We start from the raw sequence: 13,338 nt of genomic DNA, 5'->3' as shown, positions 1-13,338 counted from the left end.
TTTAAAATTTTTATTAATTTCTTTTATAGCTGATGGCTAAACATTTACTCGTATTTTACTAAATATGTTTTTTTGCCCCCTTGGGGTAGACACGTAGGAGTGAAATTACAGAGTCATATGTTCCAGTCTATAAGTTGATAGTTTTTCAAAGTGGTCATACCATTTTGCACTTTCTCCAACAATGTATGAGAGTTAAATTGTTTCACATCATTGCCAACATTTGGTGGTGTCATTCTAGCAGGTGCTTAGTGGTATCTCATTATGGTTTTATTTGCATTTTACCAAGGACTATTATTATGTTGAATACTTTTTTATGCATATTGGCCACCATACACATTTTGGCAATTCTCTGTTCAAGTCTTTCACTCATTAATTTTATTGGATGTTTCATATCATTGAGTTATAAGACACATATATTCTGGATACAAATCATTATCAGATATATGTCTTGTGAATACTTTCTTATTTTTTTATATTCTAAAACTATCTTTTTTTCATTTAATTCTTTAAAAAAATTTTTAATTCCAGTATAGTTAACATACAGTGTTACATTAGTTTCGGGTGTACAATATAGTGATACAACAATTCTATACATTACACAGTGTTCATCATGTAAGTGTACTGCTAATCCCCATCACTTATTTCCCACATCTCTCTACCCACCTCCTCTCCTAACCATTAGAGTTTGTTCTCTATAGTTAGGAGTCTGTTTTTTTTTTTTTTTTTAGTTTCTCTTTGTTTTGTTTCTTAAATTCCACATATGAATGAAATCATATGGTATTTGTCTTTCTTTGATTTATTTCACTTAGCATTATACTCTCTAGATCCACCCATGTTCTTGTAAATGGCAAGATTTCATTCCTTTTTATGACCAAGTGCTATTCCATTTCATATATATATATATATACATATATGTGTGTGAACCAACATGACAGTTCCTTTTTCTCCACATCTTCACCAAAACTTGTTTTTTGAGTTTTTGATTTTAGCCATTCTGACAGGTGTGAGGTGATATCTCATTGTAGTTTTGATTTGCATTTCCCTGATAGTGAGTGATGTTGAACATCTTTTCATGTGTTTGTTAGCCATCTATATGTCTTCTTTGGAGAAATGTCTGTTCACGTCTTCTGCCATTTTTATTTTATTTTATTTTTTTAAAGATATATTTATTTATTAGAGAGAGAAAAAAAGAGAGAGCATGCATGGGGATGGGCAGAGGGAAAGGGAGAGAGAGACACCCAAGCAGGGATTCAGAATCACCATGCAGGGAGCCTAATGCAGGGCTTGATCTCACAACCTTGAGATCATGACCTGAACTGAAATCAAGAGTCAGACACTTTAGTGACTAAGTTACCCAGGTGCCCCTGCCCATTTTTAAATTGGAATGCTTCTGTTCTTTGGCGTTGAATTCTGTAAGTTCTTTATATATTTAAGATACTAATCCTTGATCAGATATGTCATCTGCAAGTATGTCCTCCCATTTAGTAGGTTATCTTTTAGTTTTGTTGATTTCTTTCCTTTGTTGTGCAGAAGCCTTTTATTTTGACTTGGTCCCAATTTTTTTTTTTGCTTTTGTTTCCCTTGCCTCAGGAAGCATTTCTAAAAAAATGTTTCTATGGCTGATGTCAGAGAAATTGCTGCCTAAGCTCTCTCATAGGATTTTTATAGTTTTGGGTCTCACATTTAGGTTCTTAATCCATTTGGAGTTTATTTTTGTGTATGGTGTAGTGTAAGAAAGCAGTCCAGGTTCATTCTTTTGCATGTAGCTGAACAGTTTTCTCAACACCATTTGTTGAAGAGACTGTCTTTTCCCATTGTATATTCTTTCTTCCTTTATCGAAGATTAATTGGCCATACATTTGTGGGTTTATTTCTGGGTTCTCTATTCTGTTCTTTTGATCTGTGTGTCTGCTTTTGTGTCTGTACCACACTGTTTTAATTACTACAGGTTTGTAGTGTATCTTGAAATCTGGAATTGTAATACCTCCAGTTTTGTTCTTCTTTTAAGATTGTTTTGGCATTTGCGTATCTTTTGTGGTTCCATACAATTTTTAGGGTTATTTGTTCTCGTTCTGTGAAAAATGCTGCTGGTATTTTGATAGGGATTGCATTAAATCTGTAGATTGCTTTTGTTAGCATGGATATTTTAACAATATTAGCTCTCCAATCCATGAGCATGAAATATCTTTCCATTTGTTTGTGTCATCTTCAATTTCTTTCACTAATGTTTTATAGTTTTCAAAGGACAGGTCTTTCACTTCCTTGGTTAAGTTTATTCCTAGGGATTTTATTATCTTTGGTGCAATTGTAAATGTCATTGTTTTCTTAATTTCTCTTTCTGCTGCTTCATCATTAGTGTATAGAAATGAAACAGATTTCTGTATATTGATTTTGTATCCTGTGACATTACTGAATTTGTCAGCTCTAGTAGTTTTTTGGTGGAATCTTTCAGGTTTTCTATATAGAGTATTATGTCATCTGCAAATAGTGATAGTTTCATTTGTTACTTAGCACTGTGAGCGCCTGTTAGTTCTTTTTTATTGTCTGATTGTTGTGGCTAGGAGTTCCAGTATGTGGTGAGAGTGAACATCCTTCTCTTAATCTTGATCTTACAGGAAAAGCTCTCAGGTTTTCACCACTGAGTATAATATTAGCTGTAGGTTTTTCATATATAGACTTTATTATGTTGTGGTATGTTCCCTCTAAACCTACTTTGTTGAGGGTTTTTATCATGAGTGGATGTTGCACACTGTCAAATGCTTTTTCTTCATATATTGAAATGGTTTTTATTCTTTCTCTTATAGATGTGATGTATCACATTGATGTGCAAAGACTGAACCACCCTTGCTTCCTAGGAATAAATCCCACTTGATCGTGATGAATGATTTTTTTAATGTATTGTTGGATTTGGTTTGCTCATATTTTGTTGGGGATTTTTCATGTTCAACAGAGATACTCACCCGTAGTTCTCTTTTTTTACAGTATGTTTATCTGGTTTTTGTATCAGGATGATACTGGCCTCATAGAAGGAATCTGGAAGCTTTCCTTTCTCTTCTATTTTTTGGAATAGTTTGAGAAAAATAGGTATTAACTCTTTAAATGTTTGGTAAAATTCACCTGTGAAGCTGTCCGATCTGGGACTTTTGTTTGCTGGGAGTCTTTTGATTACATTCAATTTCTTTGCTGGTAATTGATCTGTTCAAATTTTTTATTCTTTTTTTTTTTTTTTAAACATTCTGATTTTTTTTTTTTAAGATTTTTTTTTTTTATTTATTTGCGAGAGAGAGAATGAGAGACAGAGAGCATGAGAGGGAGGAGGGTCAGAGGGAGAAGCAGACTCCCTGCTGAGCAGGGAGCCCGATGCGGGACTCGATCCCGGGACTCCAGGATCATGACCTGAGCCGAAGGCAGTCGCTTAACCAACTGAGCCACCCAGGCGCCCCCTCAAATTTTTTATTCTTGATTCAGTTTTGGGAGGTTGCATATTTCTAGGAGTTTATCCATTTCTTCTAGGCTGTCCAATTTGTTGGCATATAATTTTTCATAATATTCTTATAATCCTTCGTATTTCTGTGGTGTTGGTTGTTATTTCTCCTCTTTTGTTTCTGATTTTGAGTCCTCCCTCTTTTTTTTTTTTGATGAGTGTGACTAAAAGTTTATCAATTTTGTTGATCTTTTCAAAGAATCAGCTCCTCATTTCATTAATATGTTTTTTTTTTTAGTTTCTATTTCATTTATTTCTGCTCTAATATTTATGATTTCCTTCTTTCTACTGGTTTTGGGTTTTGTTTGTTCTTTTTCTAGCCCCCTTAGGTGTAAGGTTAGGTTGTTTGAGATTTTTCTTGCTTCTTGAGGTAGTCCTGTATTGCTATAAACTTCCCTTTTAGGACAGCTTTGTTGTATCCCCCAAATTTTGGACCACTGTGTTTTTGTTTTCATTTGTCTCCATGTATGTTTTTATTTCCTCTTTGAATTCTTAGTTGACCCATTCATTACTTAATAGCATGTTATTTAACCTCTATGTATTTGTGTTCTTTCCTGATTTTTTTCTTGTGATTGATTTCTAGTTTCATGCATCATGACTGGAAAAGATGCATGGTATGACTTCCATCTTTTTGAATTTGTTTTGTTGCCTAATATGTGATTTATTCTGGAGAATGTTCCATATATGCTTGAGAAGAATGTGATTTCCACTGTTTTAGGATGGAATATTCTGAATATATCTGTTAGATACATCTGGTCCAATGTGTCATTCAAAGCCACTGTTCCCTTGTTAATTTTCTGTTTAGATGATCTATCCAGTGATGTAAGTGGGTGTGAAAGTCCCCACTATTGTTGTATTACTATTGATTACTTCCTTTATGTTTGTTGTTAGCTGTTTTATGTATTTGGGAGTTCCCATGTTAGGTGCATAAATATTTACAGTTGTTATATCTTGTTGGATTATTCCCTTAATGATTAGTGTCCTTCTTTGTCTCTTGTTACAATCTTTGTTTTAAAGTCTATTTTGTTCAATATAAGTATTGCTACTCCAGCTTTCTTTTCACTTCAATTTACACGATAAATGCTTTTCCATTCCTTCATTTTCAATGTGCATGTATCTTTAGGCTTGAAATGAGTCTCTTGTAGGCAGCATATAGATGGGTCTTGCTTTTTTTTTTTTTAAACAACCCTGAGATCAAGACCTGAGCTGAGATCAAGAGTTGGATGCTTAACGGACTAAGCCACCCAGGTGCCCCAAGGATCTTGCTTTTTTTATCCATCACTTTGTCTTTTGATTGGAGTGTTTAGTCCATTCACATTCAAAGTAATTACTGATAGATATGTACATATTGCCTTTCTGTTACCTGTTTTGTAGTTCTTCTCTGTTCCATTCTTCTGCATATCTCTTCTCTCAGCTAATGCTATCTTTTGATGAATGAATCTTGAAATCAAGCAATAAAAGTCCTTAATTTTTTTCTTCTATTACAAGATTTTTTTAACTATTCTATATCATTTTTATTTTCATATATAGTTTAGAATCAGCTGGGACTTTGGGAGTGCATTGAGTGTATAGGTTAATTTGGGGAGATTTGACACTAACATTGTGCATCTGCTTGACATCTGTATTTTGTAATCCATAAACATAGAATAGCTCCCTGATTTTTAAGAATTTTAATTTCGTTAGCAAGGTTTTATACGTTTTAGCCAAAAAGTTTTTTTTATGAAGTTTCACACATTATTTTTATTATTACTTTTTTTTATTATGTTATGTTAGTCACCATACAGTTATTACTATTATTTTTTAAGTGAAAAAAATGATCCCAATTTTTAGAGTATTTTTTATAATAAATGAAGTGAAAATACAAAGATTATTTTTCTTTAGTCTTCTTTTCTTTTTTTTTTTTTTTTAAGGTTTTATTTATTTATTTGACAGAGAGACAGACATCGAGAAAGGGAACACGAGCAGGGGGAGTGGGAGAGGGAGAAGCAGGCTTCCCGCTGAGCAGGGAGCCTGATGCGGGGCTCGATCCAAGGACCCTGGGATCATGACCTGAGCAGAAGGCAGACACTTAACTGACTGAGCCAACCAGGTGCCCCTCTTTAGTCTTCTTTTAATTAATAATTTCAGTAACAGCAATATAGGCTTGCCAAATCAACTATGTAATTACTTCTTCATTCTATTGTTATCAATATATTATCTGAAAGCTAAGATAATAGAAAATATTCACACATTTTTTTTTAAATTTTATTATGTTATGTTAGTCACCATACAATACATTGTTAGTTTTTGATGTGGTGATCCACGATCCATTGTTTTCGTATAACACCCAGTGCTCCATGCAGTACGTGCCCTCCTTAATACCCATCACCGGGCTAACCCATCCCCCTTACCCCCCAAAACCCTGTTTGTTTCTCAGAGTCCATAGTCTCTCATGGTTCATCTCCCCCTCCGAATTCCCCCCCTTCATTTTTCCCTTCCTTTTCCTAATGTCCTCCATGGTATTCCTTATGTTCCACAAATAAGCGAAACCATATGATAATTGACGTTCTCTGCTTGACTTATTTCACTTAGCATAATCTCCTCCAGTCCCATCCATGTTGATGTAAAAGTTGGGTACTCATCCTTTCTGATGGCTGAGTAATATTCCATTGTATATACGGACCACATCTTCTTTATCCATTCATCTGTTGAAGGGCACCTCGGCTCTTTCCACAGTTTGGCTATTGAGGACATTGCTGCTATGAACATTGGGTGCATATGGCCCTTCTTTTCACTACATCTGTGTCTTTGGGGTAAATACCCAGGAGTGCAATTGCTGGGTCATAGGGTAGCTCTCTTTGTAAATTTTTGAGGAACCTCCACACTGTTTTCCAAAGTGGCTGTACCAACTTGCATTTGCACCAACAGTGTAAGAGGGTTCCCCTTTCTCCACAACCTCTCCAACATTTGTTGTTTCTTTCCCTGTCCATTTTTGCCATTCTAACTGGTGTAAGGTGATATCTCAATGTGGTTTTGATTTGGATTTCCCTGATGGCTAATGATGATGAACATTTTTTCATGTGTCTGTTGGCCATTTGGATGTCTTCTTCAGAGAAGTGTCTTTTCATATCCTCTGCCCACTTTTTGACTTATTTGTTTTTTGGGTGTTGAGTTTGAGAAGTTCTTTATAGATCTTGGAAACCAGCCCTTTATCTGTAGTGTCATTTGCAAATATCTTCTCCCATTCTGTGGGTTGCCTCTTTGTTTTGTTGACTGTTTCCTTTGCTGTGCAGAAGCTTTTTATCTTGATGAAGTCCCAAACGTTCATTTTTGCTTTTGTTTCACTAGCTTTTGGAGATGTATCTTGAAAGAAGTTGCTGTGGGTGATGTCAAAGAGGTTACTGCCTATGTTCTCCTCTAGAATTTTGATGGATTCCTGTCTGACATTGAGGTCTTTCATCCACTTTGAGTTTATCTTTGTGAATGGTGTTAGAGAATGGTCGAGTTTCATTCTTCTGCATATGGCTGTCCAGTTTTCCCAGCACCGTTTATTGAAGAGACTGTCTTTTTTCCATTGCATGTTTTTTCCTGCTTTGTCAAAGATTATTTGACCATAGAGTTGAGGGTCCATATCTGGGTTCTCTATTCTGTTCCATTGGTCTATATGTCTGTTTTTGTGCCAGTACCATGCTGTCTTGGTGATCACAGCTTTGTAATATAGCTTGAAATCGGGCAACGTGATGCCCCCAGCTTTGTTTTTTGTTTTCAACATCTCCTTGGTGATTTGGGGTCTTTTCTGATTCCATACAAATTTTAGGATTTTTTGTTCCAGCACTTTGAAAAATGTCATTGGAATTTTGATCGGAATGGCATTGAAGGTATAGATTGCTCTGGGTAGCATAGACATTTTAACAATGTTTATTCTTCTGATCCATGAGCATGGAATATTTTTCCATCTTTTTGTGTCTTCTTCAATTTCTTTCATGAGTGTTCTGTAGTTCTTAGAGTATAGATCCTTTCCCTCTTTGGTTAGGTTTATTCCAAGGTATCTTATGGTTTTTGGTGCTATTGTAAATGGAATCGTTTCTCTAATTTCTCTTTCTACAGTTGCGTTGTTAGTGTATAAGAAAGCAACTGATTTCTGTGCATTGATTTTGTATCCTGCCACATTACTGAATTGCTGTATGAGTTCCAGTAATTTGAGGGTGGAGTCTTTTGGGTTTTCTACATAAAGTATCATGTTGTCTGTGAAAAGAGAGAGTTTGACTTCTTCTTTGCCAATTTGAATACCATTTCTTTCTTTTTGTTGTCTGATTGCTGTTGCTAGGACTTCTAGTACTATGTTGAACAATAGTGGCGAGAGTGGGCATCCTTGATGTGTTCCTGATCTTAAGGGAAAGGCTCTCAGCTTTTCCCCACTGAGGATGATATTCACTGTGCATTTTTCATAGATGGATTTTATGAACCTGAGGAATGTTCCCTCTATCCCTATACTCTGAAGGCTTTTAATCAGGAAAGGATATTGTATTTTGTCAAATGCTTTTTCTGCATCAATTGAGAGGACCATATGGTTCTTCTCCCTCCTCTTATTAATGTGTTCTATCACATTGATTGATTTGCGAATGTTGAACCACCCTTGTATCCCGGGGATAAATCCCACTTGGTCGTGGTGGATGATCCTTTTAATGTATTGTTAGATCCTATTAGCTAGGATTTTGTTGAGGATTTTGGAATCCATATTCATCAGGGATATCGGTCTGAAATTCCCCTTTTTGATGGGGTCTTTGCCTGGTTTGGGGATTAAGGTAATGCTGGCCTCATAGAATGAGTTTGGAAGTTTTCCTTCTGTTTCTATTTTTTGAAACAGCTTCAGTAGAATGGGTATTATTTCTTTTTGAATGTTTGGTAGAATTCTCCAGGGAATCCATCAAGCCCTGGACTCTTGTTTTTTGGGAGGTTTTTGATCACTGCTTCAATCTCGTTACTGGTTATTGGCCTATTCAGGTTGTCAATTTCTTCCTGTTTCAGTCTTGGCAGCTTATAGGTTTCCAGGTAGGCCCCCATTTCATCCAGATTGCTCAGTTTATTGGCATATAGTTGTTGATAATAATTTTTAATAAGTGTTTCTATTTCCTTGGTGTTAGTCGTGATCTCTCCCCTTTCATTCATAATTTTATTAATTTGGGTCCTTTCTCTTTTCTTTTGGATAAGTCTGGCCAGTGGTTTATCAATCTTATTAATTCTTTCAAAGAACCAACTTCTAGTTTTGTTGATCTGATCTACTGTGCTTCTGGTTTCTAATTCATTGATCTCTGCTCTAATCTTAATTTTTCTCTTCTAATGTGTAGCTTAGGCATCGTTTGTTGCTTTTTCTCTATTTCTTTAAGGTGTAGAGTTAGTTGGTGAATTCAGGATATTTCTATTTTTTTGAATGAGGCTTGGATGGCTATGTATTTCCCCCTTAGGACCGCCTTTGCAGTATCCCATAGGTTTTGGACCAATGTGTTTTCGTTCTCATTGATTTCCATGAATTGTTTAAGTTCTTCTTTGATATCCTGGTTAACCCAAACATTCTTGAGCAGAGTGGTCTTTAGCTTCCACGTGTTTGAATTTCTGCCAAATTTTTTCTTGTGATTGAGTTCCAGTTTTAAAGCATTGTGGTCTGAGAATATGCAGGGAATAATCTCAATCTTTTGGTATCGGTTGAGACCTGATTTGTGACCCAGTATGTGGTCTATTCTGGAGAAAGTTCCATGTGCGCTCGAGAAGAATGAGTATTCTGTTGTTTTAGGGTGGAATGTTCTGTAAATATCTATGAGGTCCATCTGGTTCAGTGTATCATTCAAAGCTCTTGTTCCCTTGTTGATTTTCTGCTTAGATGATATGTCCATTGCTGAGAGTGGAGTATAGAGGTCTCCTACAATTAACGTATTGTTATCAATATGACTCTTTATTTTGGTTACCAGTTGGCTTATGTAGATGGCTGCCATGTTGGAGGCACAGATATTTACAGTTGTTAGATCTTCTTGTTGAATAGATCCTTTAAGAATAATATAGTGTCCTTCTGTGTCTCTAATTACAGACTTTAGTTTAAGATCTAATTTCTGATATAAGAATTGCTACCCCAGCTTTCTTTTGAGGTCCGCTGGCATGGAAGATGGATCTCTATCCCTTCACTTTCAGTCTGGATGTGTCTTTAGGTTCAAAATGAGTCTCTTGTAGACAGCAGATGGATGGGTCCTGTCTTTTTATCCAATCTGCAACCCTGTGCCGTTTTATGGGAGCATTTAGGCCATTCACGTTGAGAGTAATTATTGAAAGATATGAAATAATTGTCATCATGTTGCCTGTGAAGATGTTGTTTTTATAGATTGTCCCTGTAAATTTCTGTTATATATCACTCTTGGGGTCTTTCTCCTATTATAGAACCCCCCCTTAATATTTCTTGCAGGGCTGGCTTAGTGGTCACATATTCTTTCAGTTTCTGCCGGTCATGGAAGCTCTGCATCTCTCCATCCATTCTGAATGACAGCCTTGCCAGATAAAGTATTCTTGGCTGCATGTTCTTCTCATTTAGTACCCTGAATATGTCTTGCCAGGCCTTTCTGGCTTGCCAGGTCTCTGTGGATAGGTCTGACGTTATTCTGATGTTCCTCCCTCTGTACGTAAGGAATCTCTTCCCCCTCACTGCCCTTAAGATGGTTTCCTTAGTTTTAAGATTTGCAAGTTTTACTATTACATGCCGGGGTGTTGGCCTGTTTTCCTTGATCTTGGGAGGGGTCCTCTCTGCCTCTAGGACACAAATGTGTGTTTCATTCCCTAGATTAGGGAAGTTCTCAGGTACAATTTGCTCAAATATATCTTCTAGTCCTCTCTCTCTCTCCACTCCCTCCGGGATTCCAATTATTCTGACATTGGAACGCTTCATGGTGTCACTTATTTCTCTGATTCTATTTTCATGGATTCCGAGTTGTTTTTCCCTGGCCTCCTCTTTTCCCTTTTTATCTATTATATTGTCTTCCAGGTCGCTTATTCGTTCTTCCGCCTCACTTACCCTAGCTGTTAGATTATCTAGATTAGATTGGATCTCATTGATAGCATTTTTAAGTTCTGCCAATTCAGCTTTCATTTCTGCCCTTAGAGACTCTATGTTGCCATTAATTGATTTCTCCATTCTAGCCATTGTCTTCACAATTGCTAGCCTGAATTCCATCTCCAGCATCTTGGTTATATCTGCATCCATTTGTAAATCTGCAGCATAAGTCATAATCTCTGAGTCTTTTCTATTTTGGGGGGTTCCTCCTCCTAGTCATTCTGTTGATGGGTGGTTGAGGAAATGTATAGAGTCCAAATTATTGACCAGAACCCAAGCAAGATGCACCTGTTTTCTTGGGGCCTTAGGGTTGCTGGCCTCTTGTTTTCCCAGCCTGTCTTCTGGGGGAGGGGCCTGGTGCGCTGTTACTCAGGCAACCCTGTTTGGGTGGAGTTGCCCTGCCCCCTGTGGCGGTGGATCGGCTCAGCGGGAACCAGTTTTTGGGGCTCTTGTTCTCTTGCGGCTTTCTGCATCTTTTCCGCAAGTCAGAGCAGAAGAGACTGTTTCCAACCCTCTGTCTCAGAGCAGAGAGACTGCAGTCTGTTTTTCAGTGAGCTCTCCAGGCCACACTGTCTCTGTTTCTGTCCGTGCTGCTATAAACTGCAGCGGCCTGGGTTGTGCGCCCCTCCGCAGCGCCTCCAGTCCTGCCTCCAGGTTGGGGCACATCTCTGCCCTTTGTGCTTCTAAAACTGCCAGCCGCTCCCAGTTCGCATGCACCACCCCACCACTCTGGGTTTCCGCCCCAGGGTCTGCTCTGAAGTCCCTTCCTGGCAGCTACCAGTCAGCGAGTATGTGCCCCGTCCCCACCGCACGAGGCTGTCACTCACTGGTGGTGTAGGATCCCCACGGACAGGCTCCCTCCCACTGCTGTTTATCCTCTGATATCTGCCCGTGGGATCAGGGCTCCCCGCTTCGTACCTCAAAACCAACTGCCTGCGATACTCTGTTTGTAGAGATCCAGATTTTCTTACATCTCAGGCTGGTTTCGTGGGTGCTCAGAGTGGTCTGGTAGATATCCAGCTCAATTCCGGGGACCAGTTGAAATAGGGTGCCCTACTCCTCCGCCATCTTTCCTTCTCCCAAAAATATTCACTGGTTGAATAAATAAAAGAACAATGAATGAAGATGTCTTGGATATATATAGTATATTATAACATGATGATTATATATATTTTATATTGAATATATATATGTTCCCATAGGGAATTTATAAAGAAAATACAAGATCCAAAGGAATGGATTAAAGACTTAAATGTAAGACTTGAAACCAGTGATTTCAGGTCTTACATTTAAGTCTTTAATCGATTCCAAGTTCATTTTTGTGAGTGGTGTGAGATAGGGGTCCAGTTTCTTTCTTTTTTTTCCATGTGGATATACAGTTTTCCCAACACCATTTACTGAAGAGACTATCCTTTCTTCATTGTGTGTTCTTGGTAACTTTGTAGAAAATTAGTTGACTGTGTATGTGTGTGTGGGTTTATTCCTGGGCTCTCTATTCTATTTCATTGATTTGTGTGTCTGTTTTTATGCTAATACCATGCTGTTTTTATTACTATAGCTTTGTTATATAGTTTGAACTCAGGAAGCATGATGCCTTCAGCTTTGTTCTTTCTGAAAAAGATTGCTTTGGCTAAACGGGGTCTTTTGTGGTTCCATACTATTTTAGAATTATTTGTTCTATTTCTGTGAAAATTCCATTTGAATTTGATAGGGATTACACTGAATCTCTAGGTTTCTTTGAGCAGTACTGATACTTAATATTAATTCTTCTAATCCATAAGCACAGAATATCTTTCCATTTATTTGTGTCTTCTTCAATTTTTTCATCAGTTTCTTACAGTTTTCAGTGTTTAAATCTTTCATCTCCTTGATTAAATTTATTCCCAAGTATTTAATTCTTTTTGATGCTATTGCAAATGATATACTTTGTCTGATATTAATACAGTTATTCCAGGCTTCTTATAATTAGTGTGTCATGGTATATCATTTTTCTATCCTTTCATTTTTAACTTACCTATGTCTATGTATCTTGAAAACAACATATAAGTAGATCTTCTCTGCCTTTTAATTGGTTGTCTTGTGCTTTTACATTTAATATAATTATTGATATGGTTAGGTTTAAAGTCTACTATCATATCATACTATTGGTTTTCCATTTTTCCCATCTATCCTTTTTCTTTTTCCATCTTTTTGTGTCTCCTTTTAAATTACGTATTTCTCAGGATTATATGATATCTCCTCTCTTGGCTTATTATTTCATTGTTCTATTTCTTTAGTGATTCCTTTGGTGGTCACATTATACATCTTTAACCTATCATAGTATACCTTCAATTGATAGTATAACATTTCACATATAATGTAAAAACCATATGTAAATATACTTCCATTTACCTTCTCCTCTGTGCTGTCATGTGTCTTCTACATATTATAAATTCTATGTCACATTGTTACTTTTACTTCAAATAGTCAACTGCTTTTTAAAGAAATTAAGTAGAAAAATATCTAGTGTTCTTTATTCATTTATATTTGAGTTTTTCCCTTTAACCTGAATAAGTTTATTTAACATTTCTTGTAGTGAAAGTCATCACTTCTGTCATCTGAAGATATTTTATTGGGTTTAAGTTTTGAAGAAAAGTTTTGCTTAATTTTAATTCTAAATTCAGTTTATTTCTTAGCATCTTAAAACTGCCATTCTACACCAGAAGTCATAGGTGTCTTGTGGGAAGCGTTTCTTTGTTTATAGCCCAGCCTCCAGTATTAAATGAACATGGTGTAAATAAAG

The sequence above is a fragment of the Neomonachus schauinslandi genome, chromosome 2 (assembly GCF_002201575.2).
Source record: "Neomonachus schauinslandi chromosome 2, ASM220157v2, whole genome shotgun sequence".
NCBI lineage: Eukaryota > Metazoa > Chordata > Mammalia > Carnivora > Phocidae > Neomonachus > Neomonachus schauinslandi.
This window is presented reverse-complemented; position numbering follows the sequence as displayed.